This window comes from Rhinopithecus roxellana, chromosome 1 (genome assembly GCF_007565055.1).
Source record: "Rhinopithecus roxellana isolate Shanxi Qingling chromosome 1, ASM756505v1, whole genome shotgun sequence".
NCBI classification, from domain to species: Eukaryota; Metazoa; Chordata; class Mammalia; order Primates; family Cercopithecidae; genus Rhinopithecus; species Rhinopithecus roxellana.
In genome coordinates this window covers 150,968,451-150,988,944 of record NC_044549.1, presented here as the reverse complement: position 1 = coordinate 150,988,944, position 20,494 = coordinate 150,968,451, and the positions used below count along the sequence as shown (strand labels likewise).

Below are 20,494 nucleotides of genomic sequence, written 5' to 3'. Positions count from 1 at the left end.
TACAGCAAATGTCTAGTGAGCCTTAAAACGTCCCTGGGATCCACCGTCTGATGCCAGCTGCTTTGTCTCTGTCTCTCTAAATGTTCTGGTCTACATCAAGGCCATTCAGGTGTGTTAGAACTCACTAGGTATATTCAAGTATACAGGATATCATCAACGCTTTCTAAGGACATCATCAGGCTTGCATCATTTTCACTTTATAAGTAAGTCAACCTTCAGGGTTTTTTTCATATTTTTTAATAAAAAAGGGAATCATTGAAGATAAAGGACAAAACATCAAAAGCCCTTGCTCTTTAAAGACTGACAAACAAGGTAACTTAAGTATGACACAACGTTGCTCACTTGAAGAGCTGGCCTGGAAACATTTCTTTGGTCAATAACAGAGTCAAGTCTTATCTCAGATGATTTTTTAACGTACTCTTTTTCAACAGATGCATCTGTGTAAGAGGAAGTAACATGCGATGTTATATTCCTCGGTGTTGGGAGTTTACTGGTCACTCAAACTGCAGAGTCCACAATTGCAGGCAGTGCTATTCAGACGGACTAAGAATCAAATGAAGACCCAGGAGTTGTGTGATGCGAAGGGCCTCATAGAAAGGGTAAGTGGCTCCTTCTTCCTTAATTATTTCTCATGATAAGTATTGATAAAGCATCAAGAGTCGGCAAAGGATGTCCCACAGGACAAATCCAGCCCACCTCCTGATTCTGTAGAGTCATGAGCAAAGAACAGTTTTAACATTTTTAAATAGTTCAGAAATTAAAAAGAAGAATATTTGAAGAAACATGAAAACTGTGTAAAATTTAATTTTCAATATCCATAAATGAGTTTTTGTTTTTGTTTTTTTTAACACAGCCATGCTCATTCATTTACTTATGGCGTATGGCTGCTTTTAAGCTATACACCAGAGAGTCTGGTGCATACCATGGCAGAGGTGAGTAATTGTGACACGGATTGTGTAGTGTAAAAAGCCCACAATATTTACTATCTGGCTCTTTAAGCAAAGGTTTGCCAACCTCTCTCTGACACAATAATGAAAAAAAGAAATGCCTTTCAGCTTAGCAAATATGGCAATGACTCTGTTACTTGCTCTTTCTTTTGGCCTGAAAATAAACTGAATCTCTGCAAGCTTCCGTTTTCTTCTATGCATTATGGGCATAAAGAATTGGCTCATAGGAAAGAATTCATTTAGCAGACTGTTTTGCACATAAAAAAGCACTTAATAAATTAATGTTTTCCTTAAGTTGGAAGTACTTAGCACCCTTTCTCCTTCTCTACCTGCCAAACTCGTACTGTGGTCCTTCAAAGGCATAACAAAATATTGTATTTTCATGCAATCCTCTCTGACTGCTCAGTTTAAATTAGTTGCTTTCTCTATGTTTCCACAGCGTTCTGTTTACCAGTCTGTCATATTATGATCCTTAATCTACCTTGTACTTTGGTTATGTCTAAGACCCTTCTTAAATGCAGAAATTATTTCTTATTAATTTCAGGACTTGCACAATGTTAAGCAGATAGGGCCTTACATATAGGGGACATTCAATGTTTGCTGAACAAATGAAAAGCTGAATGAAGATGAAAATGAACAACCAAGTAGGGGTTTACTTTAAGTAACCCCCCACTTAAATAAATTACTTTAAGTACTTTAAGTAGGTTTACTGCACTCCCAAATAATAGACAACACGTTAACTAGGAGTTTCGGTCAAAGGAATGTCAGAGAAAGGCTTTCTTCAATAAGTGTCAAATATTAGACTCTGTCTAATTTCTATCTTGCTATATTTTACCTATGAAGACATATTCCACTTGGCTTTAGGGTATAAATTAAAATATGTCACAGCAATAGCAACTGCCGGAGTCAAAAGAGTCATTTAGTGAGAAAATGGTAGCTAATAAAATGAATATGTTAATTAGAAACTTTGAAGATATTCCATTTTTTTCTGCTGCTCCATCAATCTTACTCCATCCTGCATTACTAACCCAAATGGCTTTATTAACCATGTTCTTTTCAAAAGTCTATTTGCTCTCTTTAAACACCACACACACACACACACACACACACACACACACACACACACACACACACATGCTACCTCACACATGCATAAGTACACTTTTACAAAACTAACAAAAGGAAAAGAAACTCAGGAAAAAATATCTATGACGTGACTTATATCTCAATAAAGTTCTTACTAAAGTAAAAGCAATAAAAATGTGAATTATAAAAGAGAATAAATCTCTTCTCATTGGTTATTTGCTTCAAGGAACCGATGCCTTGAGGAATCCGATGTTTCATGCTAATTTAAATTTTTGGCACCTGTAGTCTTCGATTACATGAAACCTGAAAGGCTGCTTTCTAAATAATGACAACAGATTTCCTGACAATGCGAAGAACAGATGTCACTAAGGTAAGCGATGGAGGTTTAATTGAGTCTTAGTCCTTGGAGAGGTGATTTCGTCTGAGAGGGAATCACAGGTTACATGGTTGATTAATGCATCTTAGATAACTATGCTTGACTGACTGGCAGCATAGCGTCTCCAGGAAGAACCCCAGTGTATCATCTCAATGCCCTGATCCATCTTTATGCCACAACACAATGTGCAAGGTATAGCTGCAGCCCCCATCTAAAATTCCCATGCATTACACTTTTCGATGGCCATAGAATAAAGGTATTTAAATACATGTTAGTTATTCCCATTTCCAATGAGAGTTTAATAAGAAGATTCTATCTTCTCTTTTTAATGAGAATATTAACAACATTAGCAGGGCCCAAGAAGATTCTCCAAGTCTATGAAAGAGATTATATTTATATATCTGTCTCTATATCTATCATCTATCTATCTGTCATCTATCTACCTAAATTACCATTCAGTCCTCTCTTTTCCTGTAACATATCAGTGGAGACGTTATAGTAGTAAATTTGGCATTGTGGACATTTATAAACATTTGATTAAAACCATGGATTTCCCTTCCTGAAAATATTCATGTGCACATACAGAAATTTGCTGTATAATTTACCTAAACCTATTCATGGACTCCTAATGTTAAAATTTTTATAGAACATTTTAAATTATAAAATATAATTTCTGTGCCATTCAAAATCATAAAAACCCATTATAGACAATTTTGCACCAAAAATCACAAATTTTTAAAAATGCATCTTTAATAAGTTTAACATACATCATAGTTCTCCTTTCACATCACATATTCTCTATTCAATAAGGTGCTTCACCTCCCACTTTGTAAGAATCCTTTCTGTTTCTATTTGAGTATCCTCGTTCCCCCAAGGGATGGATATCTCAGATTTAAAGATAAAGCTTTTATTTTAAAACATGAATACACAACCCAGCACAATACTATGAAATCTCAGAAGTTCTTCCTAATGTTTAACGTAAATATTTCCTATGCCAGATGGAGCTATTTTCTTTGTCACTTTCACATCATAGGCTAGAGGATTATAAACTGATTACCCAGACTGCACTTATCTGCTCTACATACTAGCAAATTCTGCTGCTTCCAATTTTCCACAAGGAGCTCATCCTTCAAGTATCTACTCTTTCACCATCTGGGGTGCTGTGGTGGCCTTTATCTAAAACTAGACTTAACCCCAGACCTCTAGACGTGGGTTTTCAAATGGAGTAAGAGGCCATATGGGATAGATAACTCTTTTCTTTCATACTAGGTGATGGCTGATATAGTTTGGATATTTGTCCCTGCCCAAATCTCATTTTGAAATGTCATCTCCAATGTTGGAGGTGGAGCCTGGTGGGAGATGTTTGCATCATGGGGGCAGATGCCTCATGAATGGCTTAGGTCATCCCCTTGATGATAAGTGAACTCTCTCTCTGGGTTTGCATGAGATCTGGCTGTGTAAAGTGTGTGGCTTCTCCCCTGCCTTGCTCTGATTTTGCCATGTGACATGCCTGCTCCTCCTTTGCCTTGTCATGACTGTAAGCTTCCTGAGGCTTCCCTAGAAACCAAGGGGATGCCAGCACCATGCTTCCTAGAAAGCCTGCAGAACTGTGAGCCAATCAAAACTATTTTCTTCATAAATTACCCAGTTTCAAGTATTTCTTTATAACAATGCAAGAATAGTCTAATACAATAGCCTACTTTAATACAGTTTGAACTTAGTATGCAAATATTACACATTACTAAAACATTTTTATTTGTATTTATTTATGTTTTATTTTTCAGTTTTTATTTTTTATTTGTTTGAGATGGAGTCTCACTCTGTCACCCAGGCTGGGGTGCAGTGGCATGATCCTGGCTCACAGCAGCCTCTGCCTCCTGGGTTCAAGTGATTCTCCTGCCTCAGCCTCCCTAGTAGCTGGGATTACAGGCACATGCCACCACGCTGGGCTAATTTTTGTATTTTTAGTAGAGAAAGTGTTTCATCATGTTGATCAGGTTGTTCTCAAATTCCTGACCTCAAGTGATCCACCTGCTTTGGCCTCTCCAAGTGCTGAGATTGCAGGCATGAGCTAACACACCCAGCCCTACTAAGATGTTTTTAAATAGTGAAAATCACCCACTAAAACATAAAAGAAAAATTTTTTAAAAATGCCTCTCTTCCAAATTTCAGCAGTCTTAACTAATTTTATTTCTCTATAATCTCCTAGCTTTTTAACCTGCACTCAGTGTTACCAGATGTAATCAATGTACATAGAGCCATTTGTTGATCGTATACACAGTACTGGTTAAATGTGAACTCTGGAGACAGACTTTCTCCATTTGAATCCCAAACCCAGGGGTTATCAGCCCTGCAATCTTGCTGAGTTCCTTCATGTGTAAATAAGGGATAATAATCGTACCTACCTAATAATATTACTGTTAGGCTTAATAAACATAAACCTCTTCAAAAGTGTTTGGCACATTAAAAGGACCTAATAAATGCTATATTTATTATGACTAGTTATTTAGTTCCTCTGTATAACACTAGGTTGGAGCCAATTTTCTGCAGTTGCAGAGTCTACCCAAAAACTCTTCATGGCCATAGAATATTTCTTTACCTCTTGGCATGTAAATTTATTTAATAATTTGTAAACCATTGGGTATTTAAATTGTTTCCATCTTTTACTATTATAGTTAACACTACAAAGAATATCTTCATACATACAGCTCTTTTTTTTTTCTTCTTTGAAATGATTTTATTAAGGCAAATTTCTGAGTTTAATAAATGACTGAAAGTCTGAAGACTGTTAGTGAGCCCTGTGTTATAAAGAGAAACGAAATTGACATCCATTCAGGTTAGTGACTAGGTGTTTCATCAATGAACATGGAATATTTGTAATACTGTAGTACTACTGAAAAAAGAATAACTTGTGTGGGTCACAATTTCAATTTTGTGTTCCACATCCTCCCACATTTCAAGGTCAATGGAGTCAAGACTTAGTGGTTTATTCAGTACAAATCTTTCACAATATAAAATTCAAGGCCCTTTTGCTCCGATGACCATAGAGCTATTTTTCACAGAAATAAAGCTTTTCCTGATGGTCTTGAAACAATTTCCCACAGCTCAATGAAAAGCAAAAGCATTTTTCTTCTCTCCAAGGAGCCTCAGGCTACATGTAATATGGCACTTAATTTCCTGCACCTTAGTTGGTAACTGTTAAATCAATTCATGAGCAAAGAACTGAACTTTCTTGAAATTCTCCACTCATGCTATCCCACTATATCAACATTTCATAAAATGCCTCCTTTCTCCCCTTCTATTATTGGGCAAAGTGAACTAAGAAACGAAAAATAATTCAATCTAAGTTACTATGTACCATAGCAGATCTCATGAAGGGTACTGGGAGAGAAATAAGATGTAAAGTGCTTTCCAGGAGGTGACAAACTAATTCTGGATGAGCCAAGTCACAAAAAATTAAGAGAACTATTATATCTTATACTTTAGGTATCCTTCACAATTTCAGCAAAGGTAAACTAAAATGACAAATATGTTTCCACACTTATATAACCCGTATATTCCTCCAGATTGTAGAAAACTGCTATGCTGAAATTTTTAAAAAGAAGAAAAAAAGGAAAGACAGATGAATGGATGGAGGGAAGGAAAGTGGGAAGGAAGGAAGGAAGGGAGGGAGGGAGGGAGGGAGGGAGGGAGGGAGGGAAGGGAAGGGAAGGAGAATAAAAGAATCCACTAATCCAATGGGAAGAAAATAGGGAGAAATAATGTGTGTTGGTGGGATGTTAGAATTCCACCAAAAACACCTCAAATTCAATTTAAATTGAATTGATATGTAGGTTTTTCTTGCCCTTCTGAGTTTCTCAGATAGTATATTGGCAGGCAGCCTCATTCCCTGCAGTAAGGATGGTTCTTAAAAAACCGGACCCAGATCAATCAATTAGACATTGCCACAGTTTTCTCTCCAAGTGTCATCTAAAAGTTATTAACTCTGGCATGAAATATCATGGACATTCTATAAGATATCCATGCATCATTTCTGATTAACAAGGAAGAATAAGCCTCATGCTTGAAACTGTAGCACCTTCTTCATGTCAATGTATTTAATAACATCCAATACATCTGCTGGCTTTGTATGAGTTCAGAGGTTCAAGCACTCTTCAAATTCTTTTCTCCTGTATTCTGTGTTATTTGCCCATTAAACTTTTTTGAGTCAACTTAAGTATCCGCATTGTTGAATGCTATAATCACTGTCAACCAGAACTATTGTGACTTTGAGTCTCAGCCCATTTGCTGGAAGTTACAATAGCAAGGCTGAAACGTTACAATAGCAAGGCAAAGTCTGATGTGGCTCCGAATTGCTGATTTAAACTCCCATCAGAGTATCCCACCCATCTCTGAAATCCAACCTACAAGCCTAACTTACCATTTCCCACCTCCCTGCCTATCTCTAGCTTTCCCTATCACCTCTGCCTTCGTTCTTTCTACTAATGGTATCTTCCAACCTTTACTTAGTTTACTCCTAACTTTTCCTTTAGATATCAATTCAAATATTTCTGTTTGGGGGGAAGTCTTTCCCAATCCTCATCCCCAAATTAGATCAATCCAATCTCATGTATCACATCTGAATGTTTTATAAACAAACACAAAGGCAACTTAATGAAGGAGTCTGAAAGACAGACATTCAGTATGTCCCAAGGAAGAGGTAGAGAAGCTGAGGACATTAGTTTTGCAGCATGATAAAAAGAAGTATCCCAAAGGATTCACAGTTTCCCAGGCTACAGACTGACTCCTTGGTTTATTGAGATGCCTTAAAATGGCTCTTCAAAGCTGATCTTCTAATTGTGACTCTTGCCTAGAATCTGATGTGGTCCTACTCATTTCTCTCATCCAGTTCTAGGGTTTTCTGGGAAGACAGGAGAGGGAAGAATATTGACTTTCCTCCAAGTGATATTAGGAATGACTAATAAAAATAATGGTGAGTCCTGGAAAATTCAGAGAGCTGTACTAAAATATTAACAGCCCAAGTTCCTTAGAGTCATCTGAAAATGAAATAATCACTCAGAGACAAATCCAAAATTTTTTTAAAAAGCATTTCATACAGACACAGTTTATTCTAGGCATTTTCAATAACTGTTATTGCTTTTTTGTGGCAGCTAGGCTTCAAGTAAGGCTCACGTCATTTCAAGCCTAACTTTGTTCCATTGCAGACAAGAAAAGGGGAAGGGGAGGTTATGTGTTCATATTATCTGATTTTGTGAAATTGCCATGTCAAAATGTAATCCATTTCATGAAAGTAAAAAACTACTTTAAAACATTTTTTAAATAAAATAAAATGTAACCAATGAAATATGGCTGCATGATTACAGGGCATAGTTGATCCTAATTATCACCAAGTTACAAACCACTCCACTAAATGAATATAAATCCCCTAAAATCGAGAAGGGGGCTCTATGAGTATATGATATGCTTGGTACTCTTTTAAATGATGCTTCCTTATTTGAGCAAAACAAAGAAGAAACAGCGTAGGGATGAGGCAGGATAACTATGGCTCATTTGTCACAAGGCTCCAACTTGCTTGATTTTTCCCTGTGTGTCAGAGAATGTGCACATTGAAAGAGAGGGAGCTCTCCACCACCAAGAGAGCCCCAAAATAGCCCAGCTGATCATAGCCATTGTAAAAATATTCATGGATGAAAGGAAAGATCCTTTCCCAGTCTGATGCTCCTTGACTTGTGATTTGCTAAACTTGGCAAGCCATCACTTACACAACCTGTTTCATAGACAAATCCTTCCAGTTTCAGAAGAAAAAATATCGTCTATCTCAACCTCCATCTCTTTTTCAAACTTTGATAGATGGGAAGAAAATGCTGAATAAATTTTTAGAATCAGTTTTGCAAGATTGGTTTCAAGGAAGGAAGAGAAGAGGTGAAGTGGATAGAGCCATACCTCCCACATAACTAAGGGCAAGTTAGTTTTATCACTTGTGGGCAAAGTGTTCTCTATGAGGGAATTTACTCCCTTCATAACAAAATCAACCTCTTCTTCCAACAGAAGCTACTGAACCACTTATGCTGTTACATAAATGTGTTAATGGGGAAATCCATTCAAACATCTGCACGTAGCACTCTGAATTTATACATATGAATGAGGTTGAGAGACACTGCCATTCCTACTGTTTTAGCTTCCATGATAGTGGAAAAGGGAAAATACATACAGTATACTCTGATCCAAGGAGAAAGAAGAAAACTTCCCAAAACACAAACTTGTAAATAAAGATAAAAAGACCAAGTTTCCCTGGGGCTGAAGCTGGGTTATGGGCACAGACAGACGTGGAGCCTCCAAGAGAGTCCTGCATGCCAGGCAATATTTAGAGTTCTGCCTCACCAACAGCTCAGGATGCATTCAGATGTAAACTCAAGGAGTCATGCAGCATCTCTTGGCATTATTGGCTGTTTGCACATCCATGTCTGTGACTGGGCTGCAAACCATTCTCAAGGTGGTAAATATTCTTCCCTAGGGCTTTGGGGATGGTATACCCTCAGTAAATGTTAAATGAATGAACGTATATCTGACACTGGGCGTGTCAAGACTTTGGAAAATTTACTTCCACTCTTGTAAAACTTTTTCTTTAAAAAATGCTTGTAAAAATAATAGATGGAAGGATTCAATTTGGTTTTGCAACCTTGAGACAGCCAGCGGACGAATGGGTTTCTCTGCTTGCTGCCCATGTCCTTCCTGCTCAGTGGATTAATTCAAGGATTTGAGTCTTTAGGATGTCAAGTGAGTGAGTTTAAAAAAAAAAAATGTAGAACTGAAAACAATGAAAAATGCCTGTCATCAGCATCATAATGATTGATCGCCATCAGACAGATAATTATCCAGGCTGAAGATGATTGTTACAAACATAAAACCTAAAATAGATGCCTCAAGGTTAACACATCCTAATTGCCTTTTGTGACATCATATAAATACTCAATATTCTATGTTTAAAGATACTGCTACAGAAAAAATAAAAGGAAGTAGAGTTAAGAAAGATTATTTCCTATATCCAGAGATACACTGAAATTCCAGAATAAATCTTCCTATTACATTATTACCTATCAAGGTAGGGCAGAGTAAAAATTTCCCAAATACAAGAATCTTTGTAAAATAACATATTTAGTATGCACACTTACCAAAATATTACAGTGAGAAATTCAGTGACAAGTATTTATGTATAGAAAATATGTAGAGTAAGCCATACCAAAAATAAATAACGGAGAAAGTACTTCAAAAATTCCATGTTTGCCTACTGTTTATATACCTCACCAGAACTATACCTATATCCAAAAATAAATAACGGAGAAAGTACTTCAAAAATTCCATGTTTGCCTACTGTTTATATACCTCACCAGAACTATACCTATTAACTCACTTGAGAGAAGATATAGAGTAGTAAAAATAGGAAGGCGGTCACACTGATGGCCAATCAGAAAAACTATTTGGTGTAAACTAGGGTAGTCAGGGTTTAAGAATTTGGCAAGAAAGAGAGGAAGAGAGAGGAGAGAGAAGAGGGGAGAGAGGAAGAGAGAGAGAGAGAGAGAATATAGAAGAAATGATTCTACTTACAGCTACTATCTAATCTCCTGGCTTTTCTGAAGTTGAATCCAATAATATGTGAATATGTCAAGGATACGTCATATGTCAATACTTTAAGGATACGTAAGCATTCGTCCAAATTAGCATGACTGATGTTCAGTTAAGGACATGACAAGGACACAGTGTGGCACTAAAGAAGCAAAGTTGCTAATAACATAGAGCTTTTGCAAATAAACGTGTTTCCTTCATATCCATCACTGTGGAAGGCTTCACATTTTCTTTGTCCAAGGATGCCATCAGCACAAAGTCCACGGTTTAGGTGTTTCTTTAAATCATGCTTTAAGAACCTAGGGCAGGTTCTTCAACTGTTTGTAAAGAGGAAAAAAAAAATCCTAACAAAGTGAAAACAGATCTTTCAAATAATATAGATAATGAAGCTGCGTATTAACGTTTTAGACTACAGATGATTAGTATCTATTATTTCTTTTGTTCAGTACCTGGCATGAGAGCTATCTATAAGTAACCAGACCTTATTCATAGATAAATAAAAGTTATAGGAAGCCATTGGGTTAGACTGAGCCCTTGCACCAAGCCCAAAAGACCAAACCAAGATAGAGTCACTCATGCTGAAATTCCTCACCAAGCCAAAACTAAGTGGTTTACCTGACCCTTTAAGGAATCTGGAGAGAGTCACATCCCTAAACAGGACAGTTTTAGCTATCATCATAAGGAAGCTCCTCCTGCATTAGCCTTTGCAAGGAAGGTAACTTTGAAAAGACCAATTTGCTTTTTGTTCTCTATTTCTGTTTCCCTCTACCCTTTTCTGTTTGTAAAACCAAACTCCTCTGCTCAGCTCACTGAAATATTCATTCTACTTATAGAATGCAAAATTGCCTGATTCCAGAATGGTAAACAAAAAACAATTAGGATCTTCAAACTAAAATCTGTTGTAATTTTGTCTTTGAATTATATCCACCTGTTGGAACTAGAAAAGGTTTCGTGAAGGTGGTGTTTTCTAAGTGGGAACTAAAAAGATTGGTAGAAACAATACAGGAAAATACAATAGAAAAATAATGGAGAGAGTTTGCCCAAGGAACGATAAGATATCGTTTTTACTAAAGTAAAGTATAAGTAAGCTAAACAACTAGAAATGTACTTTGGGGACAAAATATGAAGAAATATGAATGTCAAGCCAAAAACTTTGGACTTTATTTCTTGTTCTACAGGAAATTATGAAAGATTATAAATCATGAGATTGGATTGACCACTTTGTTAGACAACTCCACATTCCAACCTCCCAGCTAAGGATATTGCCTCACTGTCACCTCACCGGGATGGACTGGAATCCCTTTCCCTGTAATTTGAAACTAACATAAATTATATTACCAAGAGCATCTTGTATATATGACAGCACTCCACATAAAACCAACACCTACTGATAAGAGATGGAATAATGTTACTTACTTTTCTAGATTATCAATGTTAACAGTCAGCAATTCATTAAGACTCATCAAGCCTTGGAGTTAAAGAGGCTCATACATGCAGTGTTCAAAAAGCAAACACTTGGAAACAAATGCTCACTGACAGGAGAGTGGATTCACCAGTCGTACAGTCACTGCAGAAAATACAGTCCATGTGTAAGCACTAAAGTTTCCTTTCCCTCACAAGAGCACAACTTCAAGAGGAAATGCATGGGTACAATGGACAAATCCCAGGGTTACACAACAACCTAGATGAAGTCTAGAAATTTAGTGCTGAGTAAAATGGACAGGTTTGTTTAAGTCATCATCCAGCGCAAATTACAATGCTCTGAATGTGTTCCGACAAAGTCCTAGAGTGTAGATTCACTACTTTTTTGGTTACAGCTTAGTTTTAAATTTGTTTTCTTATAAACTCACAGAAAACCAAGGTGCTTTTCTGAAAATGATTCTCATTTTAATGTTCTTGTTGCAAGTTAGAGAACAATACCCCCAACTGAAGGCCTGAGAACCCAATCTTTTTCTGTCCCTTTCCTGTCCTCTTGCCTCTCAGTTCCATTTTTTCCTGAGGTGAGCCATTGAAACTAGACCCCTTCTTTCCCAAGGTGGGTGATAGAAACCAGAACCCCTTTTCCCTGAAGTCAGCCAAAAACCTTAACATATTACTCTAACTTGCCCCCTCCACCTTTCTGTATAAAAACTGGCTATGAAAATATTATCTGACCTACCTTGTTTAACCATAGGTAATAAGATTCCCTTTCCAGAGAGGGTCCTCACCACACTCAGAAGAAAGGAATACGTACCAAGAAAAATCTAGACAGACAGGTTTTACTGAGTTTCCCTACTCAGTCTATTAACATTAAATCATATTCATTTTGTCCAATCATATTTCTACAGGATACTGTCCATACTTTGTTAAACCTAAGAATAAAAAGGGATAAATCATTCCCCTGCTTCTTTGGGCCTTCATTCTGAAAGGCTTCATGTCATGTAAAACTATGATCAAATAAATTTATATGCTTTTTTTCCTCTCAATCTGCCTCTTGTCAATAATTTTCAGTGAACCTTAAGGCAGCAGAGGAAATGTTTTCTGGTGGCCCATATACTCTCCATTCATTGATAAAATGATTCATGCTGTTCCCATCACAGAATAGATTGTTTCTAAGTGAAAATATCCCCTCAAGTTTATTCAGGTGTTAGGGATATGCCTAGGCCAGAAGGGAGAAGCCACAAGTTGGTAAGAAGAGCCAAATTTGAGGGGCAGTCATAAAACACTTATTATTTTTTTTGCGCTGAATGAGAAAGCATTCTGTAAGTATTTCTGTCCGTATGCATAACTGCTGTTATTGCAAAACCAAGAGACACAGTAAAGATGGTTTTCAAGGGAAAACAAAGAATGATGCTTGGTCTGCAGTGGGGGCAGCTGTTTGATCAATCTCTATAGTGTTTTCACATGAAGTTTTTGGTCCAAAAGAGGCAAATCCCTTATTATTTTTAACTGGGCAACTATGAGTATTGCTTGCAGAAACTACGACTGTGTTGCGGTGCTCACTACTGTTTGCATGGGTCTTTACAGTGAACATTCTTTCCTCCTTGGGTGTATTCAGAGCAGGGAAGTCCACCGTCCAGCATCTGTATGAGGATCTGGCTGTCACAGTCCCTGCAGCTCCTATCCCGTACACATACATTTCCCCCTTTTCTTTTTTTGAGACAGAGTCTCACTCTGTCACCCTGACTGGAGTGCAGTGGCACAATCTTGGCCCACTGCAACCTCTGCCTCCCGGGTTCAAGCGATTCTTCTGCCCCAGCCTCCTGAGTAGCTGGGAATACAGGCGCCTGCCACCACGCCCAGCTAATTTTTGTATTTTCAGTAGGGACGGGGTTTCACCATGTTGGCCAGGCTGGTCTTGAACTCCTGACCTCGTGATCCACTCGCCTTAGCCTCCCAAAGTGCTAGGATTACAGGTGTGAGCCACCCTGCCCAGCCACATTTCTCCTTTAAAGGTCTGATGCTGTTACCAATCAGTCGGCTTATCTATATTAAAGACTGAAAATCATCACTGTGTTAACATATATCGATGAATAGACATTACGTATGTAACAGGATTTTTTTAAATGACAAACTTTGACTGAGGCATCAGGGAATAAAAGATATGAATTCTAAAATTTTATTCCAGAAAATATAGAAATCTGAAAATAGGTAACACAGAAATTGGTTACACTGCTCTAAATTCTACAAGGAAGACATAGAAAGTTTAAGAGCAGGGCTTGATAATTTCTTCATCTCAAACCTAGAAAAAGGGCTTCAATAGGACCATGGAGAGTTTCTGATCTTCCCACTGTACTGAGAAGCACAGGACACCAATGTCAACATATAGTCCCACCTAGGAACGTACAAAGCAAGGGCGAGGAGCTCATCCTATATTTTGACTGAACGGCATTCCCAAAGCTGGTCAAGACAGAGGAGAACGAGTGTATAATACTTCTAGAACAGATATGGGCCACATGGTAAAAAAGAACCAGCCTAGAGTCTTTTAAAACTCCAGGCCAAGAGAGCAGGATAAGAGGAAATGAGGCTTTAAATAACAGGAAAAACCTACATATGGTAGAAAGTGGAAAACCAAGAGCTGATGGAAAAGTGGTTTGAAGGTGAGGAGTCATCACTGAACTGACAGAGTTTCAGTTGGACAGCCCACAAGGGGAAGTCTCTAAAAAACCCTTAAAAACCACAGTAGGTAAGAGCTACTCCCAAATAGATGCTTATTGAAGTATCAGTCAAGTAACAGTTCTCTGGTTCCCTTCCTGCTCCTCCCTCTCCATATTCTAACTAGTCCTGAAGATATTAAACATAGTGGTTGGTTTGGGCAGTGGAGGTGACTAAAATTTTTGATGGCCTTCCTGCAAGAATGTCACAGTTAGGGCCTGATTGTGGATGACAGTGTGGAATGAATAACCTTTGAATAACAGAGGAAGTGTTTATGTTCTATTGATCTGGGAAATTTACTTATTAAGTGAATACGTGTTTTACAACTTGAAGAAAAATGATGAGTTTCATCCAAGGACATGGGAAAATTTTCCTTGTGTATAAATTTTTAAAGGACAGTTAACGAAACTGATCAATTTGTACATTGATTTTACCTTATAAGTCATGCTTGGTTAATGTATGAGTTCACATGTATCTCTATATACGTATCATGTACATTCCCATAAAGAACTTTATTTAACCTAGACAGACACTCTGTGAGATAAATATGTCTCTCATTTCATAGGGAAAGAAAATGACTCTAAGAGAGACCAATTCAAGACAATCAATAGTGGCCGGGCGCGGTGGCTCAAGCCTGTAATCCCAGCACTTTGGGAGGCTGAGATGGGCGGATCATGAGGTCAGGAGATCGAGACCATCCTGGCTAACATGGTGAAACCCTGTCTCTACTAAAAAATACAAAAAACTAGCCGGGCGAGGTGGCGGGCGCCTGTAGTCCCAGCTACTTGGGAGGCTGAGGTAGGAGAATGGCGTAAACCCGGGAGGCAGAGCTTGCAGTGAGCTGAGATCCGGCCACTGCACTCCAGCCTGGGTGACAGAGCGAGACTCCGTCTCAGAAAAAAAAAAAAAAAAAAAAAAAAAAAAAAAAAAAAAAAAAAAAAAAGACAATCAATAACTTGCTTGAATTGAATGGACAGACATTTTTCTAAGCATTTCATATATTTATTTCATTTATTTCTCATAACAGTCCTATGAAGTAGTCACTATTATAGTCCCCATTTTATAGATGAAGAAACAGAGGCATAGAGATATTAAAGTTCACAGCCAGCAAGTGATATGGTCAGCAATTAACACCTGTCAGTTGAGCATCAGCGCCTACAGTCCTATCGACGAGGCACGTGACATAGTGAGTGAGCAGCAAAGTCAGCATCTACACCAGAAATCCTGAATGAGATTTCCCCTAGATCAATTTGTGAGGACTCAGCTGTACCATAAACAATAAAACAAAAGTTAAAAAGGAAGGAGGGCGGTACAACAGGTCTGTCACTAACTATCTTGCTGTGCGGCACGGGGTAAATAACTTACATGTTCTGGGCTTGAGTTTCCATGCCGATTAAATTAAAGAAATGGACTAGAGAGTCTCCAGGGACCCTTCCAGATTTGAATTCGATTTCCTGCTCTAAAAGAATATGTGTGTGGTGGGCAGCTAATGCATATTAAATTATGCAAACAATTTAGCCTTGCATTTGACTGCAGGGCTGATGAAATATTTTTAAAATTTACATTTACATAAGAGATAGTCTTGAAAAAATGCTATCTTAACATGCAATCAAAAAATATTTTTATAACATGTCAACTGGATGAAAATAAAAGACAGTTTCAAAGATCAACTAGGCCTAAATGTGTTTTTTTTTTTTTTTCAAGAGAGTGTGATGGGGTTATACATAGATTCATTATTATTATTTTTAGAACTGCACAGCTGTTTTGGCAGCTTGTTTTGTAAATGCTACTTTGCAAATGTAATGAGGTTTTTTTCCAAACAAATTTTAGTTAATGGAGCAGATAACACATTTATTTCCTTGTCATAGCTTAGCATTAAATAAGAAATGTAACAAGAATTCAGAGTTTAAAATATGAAACATGGTATTTGGTCTCTTTACTTACTAGTTACAAAATTAGAAAATTACTCAATATTTTACTTCCTCTCCATATATATTATAATTATCTGTGATTACAAAATGTTTTTCAGAATTTCATTTCTTCTCACATAAGTCTTTTGCTATTGTAAAATCAATAGTTGTATTTCTAGTGCCTCTTCAAAGCAAATCTCAAGTCGCTGAGCAGAAATTTGTATAGTATCTGACATGATTTAGGCCTTCTTATGTGCAAAATACTGCTCCCGATGCTTTACATTTATGGTTTTTTTTTTCTCACAACGAACCCATATCTAGGAACTATCATCCTCATTTGACAAGTGAGGAAACGGAGGCAGAAAGAGTAATTTGCCAAAGTTAATCAGTTAGTTGGAGAGCTAGGATCTGACTATAGACTGTTGATAGGTGCAGAATAAAACCAGAAACAACAGGATAAATAACAATAATATAAGCTAAAATATTCTAATTTTTAGTTTAAATGTTTAAGGCTTTGATGTAATATCTCAGATATATTTCCACAGAAGGCCTGTTTTAAAAATGTAAAATTTAGGCCTTCTGTGAAGTCTTATTTATTTTTGAAAATTCTGTTTCATTACAAAAAGGATTTGACAAGAGAAATGCCGTTTTCCACTTATTCACTACACTGAATGACGGGGCCTCAGATATTTGTGGTGCAGTTTTCCTTACACTTTCTGCAGTCTCTCGCATTCAGTGTGTGGGGTGTATTAAGTTTCCTGGGGCTGCCACTACAATTACCACAAACTGGATGGTTTAGACAACAAAAACTTATTATCTCACAGTTCTGAAGGCCAGAATTCTGAAACTAAAATGTCAGCAAGGCCATCTTCCCTCTGAATTCTCTAGGGAAGAATCCTAATTTGCCTTGTCCTAGCTTTGGGGGGTTAATGAAAATCTTTGGTGTTTTTTGGTTTGTAGCCACATCACCTCACCCTCTGCCTCTGTCTTCACATGCATGGCCTTCTACCTGTGTATCTCTGCATCTCTCCCTATCTTATAAGGACACTAGTCATTGGAGGGAGGACCCACTCTGAATCAAGTATGACATCATCTTAAGGTCCTTAATTAATTATATATGTAGAAAGCCTATTTCCAAATAAGGTCACATTCTGAGATTCGAAGTAGACATGAATTTGGGGGACAGTATTCACGTGTGCAGATACTGTGGCCTGGCATTTAGTTGACATTGACATACACCTCTGAGAGGCTCTATATTCAACACATAATCTTTGTAATGACTTCACAGATGTCTCCAGGCTGCCGGAGGTTGCACTGTGACCTCAGCCTGGGCACTTAGCAACACATGGGCAAACAGTTTTCAGAGATCCCAAAGGACTGAGGTGAAGGGATTAGGGGTAGACCTCTGAGTACAGTGCAACCAGGGCTTACCTAAAACATAATGAACATGTGCCTCAGCCCTTCCAAAACTATTCCCTATAGCCCTTATGCAGTCCTAGAGTGGAAAGGCTTCAGTGTTTCAAATCCTCCTACTTTCCTGATTACACTGCAGACACTAGTGTGAAAATGTCTACTTGGAGATTTCCTGCAAAACTGTTTCCATAAATCTCCAATAACAGTATAAATTAGAAACAGGAATTAACCTACACTCATCTGACTGCCGTGACATACAGAGCACACACTACTTATTCATTTGCTGTAGGTAGCCACTTCATCCACTTTAAGAACATTCATAAGTGATATGTGGTGTTTTTTTTTTTTTTTTTTTTTTTTTTTTTTTTGAGACGGAGTCTCGCTCTGTCGCCCAGGCTGGAGTCTGGAGTGCAGTGGCCGGATCTCAGCTCACTGCAAGCTCCGCCTCCCGGGTTCCCGCCATTCTCCTGCCTCAGCCTCCCGAGTAGCTGGGACTACAGGCGCCCGCCACCGCGCCCGGCTGGTTTTTTGTATTTTTTTAGTAGAGACGGGGTTTCACCGTATTAGCCAGGATGGTCTCGATCTCCTGACCTCGTGATCCGCCCGTCTCGGCCTCCCAAAGTGCTGGGATTACAGGCTTGAGCCACCGCGCCCGGCCTATGTGGTGTTTTTAATAAATCATAACTGAGCAAAACATGTATTTTATTGTGTAGGTTATATTTTCAATCTTCTAAATAGTTCTGAACAATCGTCTGATTAATTCCTTAGAATGCAAGCTCCATTTGTTCTCAGACTTCTCACCAATATCTAGGTGAACATCTGGTACATAGTAGGTACTCAACACAACACATATTTTTTGAGTAAACGAATGAATGAGTTAATGAATTTGGCAGAATGGGCGAATCTAGATGACAAGAGAATGCAAAATTACTAGATTCTTAAATATAGAACATGCCCCCTTATTACTCTAGTCAAAAAATAATTGATACTAGAAGAGCTATTTTGTTTTGGATTCTCTTCCACTGTGTGCTGTCCCTCCACACTCCCACTATGAGATGTTTGAAAATTTTCTTTAAAGAGTGGCCAAGTGTACTGTGTACCAAAATAAAAATGTAAGTATGTAAATGACTATATCTTTGTTTTCACTGTGGCTTCCAAGGAGTTCTAGGTCAATTAATTGGGTCAAATATAAAAGCTCCATAGGCCTTTACGCCTACAGATTCTGTATATCGATATATATATATGTTACAGCTCTCTCTCTGTCTCATATATATACACACACATATATATATTTATGTGTACATATATACACACACATATATATATGAGACAGAGAGCTGTAACATATATAACAATATAACCTTGAATTAATATTTTAAAACAGTATGACCTTAAATTAATATTAAGAAGTTCATTCTTTTGAACAGTTTCAAGTCTACAGAAATTGCCCAGAGAGTGCAGAGAGTATATACTATAAATAAGGCCCCAGATGTGATTACTCGGGGAGAGCGAGGAGACATATAAAGCTTAATTTCTGCCCAGGAGGTAAGCGGGACCTGAGAGCTATACACATAAACAGATAAAATGGATGCCTTGTGCTGTTGAAAAAGGAATGACCATGTTTTGCAGGCAGTATTACAGCATTTCCCAGAATCAAGAAATGATGTATGTGAGGGAAAACTGGGAGGGACTTCCCAGATGAGGTGGCTCTTGGACAGGCCCTTGAAAAATAATGTAAAATATGTAAATAATGTAAAAAAGGTAAAAAATGCAAATAATGTAAAAATAATCTAAATAATGTAAATTTTTCTCATACAACAGGTATGAGAAAAATTTTCATGACATGAATGGCATAAAACATATTTTTGAATGTTATCTAAAATATTAGATCAATGTAACCACCATAAAACACCTAGTCTGGGGTTAGCACACATGGAACCACAGTCTATAAGAACTATTATTATTTATGTTATTTATAATAGTAATAAAAGTATGAAAAGTTCTTTTTCAGTTGTGATTCGCTCTGGGTAGAATATTGTGATTCACCTTGTTTTCTTTCCAAACAAAAACATTATTATCTTTAATAATTTGACATCAGAGAGGCAACTAAACTCTTCGTTAAAGGATGAGGTTGAGCACAAGCATTTATTTGATCATTTATATTCAGCTCTATTCACAAAAGGATTGGAAATAATTTTCACACACATATAATTAAATAGCTACAGGATTTCAATGTTTAGGAGATGTTACTTAGAATAGTTATTTGTGTACACATGTCATCACTACTGGTTGGAAGAGAATCTCATTTTCTCTTAGAAGGGTAAATTTTCCCCTCTTTATTTGTCACAACAGAGAAACCAATTTTCAGTGGCCTCCCTATATCTTTATTCCATATGAGATGCAGGTAATCTCATTAGTCAAAACTTGATGTTCACTGGGCCATGTAAAAAATGAATAGGGCTATTTAGGTTTAAAAGGTGGTGGGAGAGTGGTCAGTGGGGGAAGCACTACTTTATATCACTGCCTGAATAGCGACAAAGAATTCCTCTCCTATTTCCACGCGGTCAGCACTTCTAAAACAGAGCCCAGGTTCTCTCATCTCAGTGCACTCATAAAAGCCTGAAATTATCCTTCTTTCCTGCTCTGCCAGAGAAACTCCACGAAGCTGAATGCATAAGAGCATTTGGGATCACTTACAGACACAGCTTTCTCCACAGGTAGGCTCTGAGGTCTAATTCAGAGACTCAGAAATAATCCTACAGTTCTGTCTTAGAGCAACACTGAATTCTGCATTGCAGCTTTTCCAACTACTAGACACTTGCCACTAATAATAAAACTGTACTTTGATCCTCATGTGCACTCTTGTCCCTGTTTTCTGCTAGTTAGAGCCTAGAAAATCATTACTCCAAACCTCAACATTCTTTCTACACTAGAAAGTTCTTGATGAGGAGGCGCATGGAATATTTGCATTTTACCTTTGGTGACATGCTGATGATCACAGGGCA

At 37.6% G+C, this 20,494-nt stretch overlaps 1 protein-coding gene and 1 long non-coding RNA gene across 5 annotated transcripts in view; one reads left to right on the top strand and one right to left on the bottom strand.

Moving 5' to 3' along the window:
• FGF12 (fibroblast growth factor 12) overlaps window positions 1-20,494 on the bottom strand; it is a 593,021-nt gene that overhangs the window by 110,566 nt on the left and 461,961 nt on the right. The window lies entirely within an intron of this gene.
• LOC104669895 lies at window positions 426-19,218 on the top strand. The gene is made up of 4 exons (XR_749058.1): window positions 426-599; window positions 2,260-2,403; window positions 18,917-19,034; window positions 19,119-19,218. It is a non-coding gene; the product is annotated as an uncharacterized LOC104669895 (long non-coding RNA).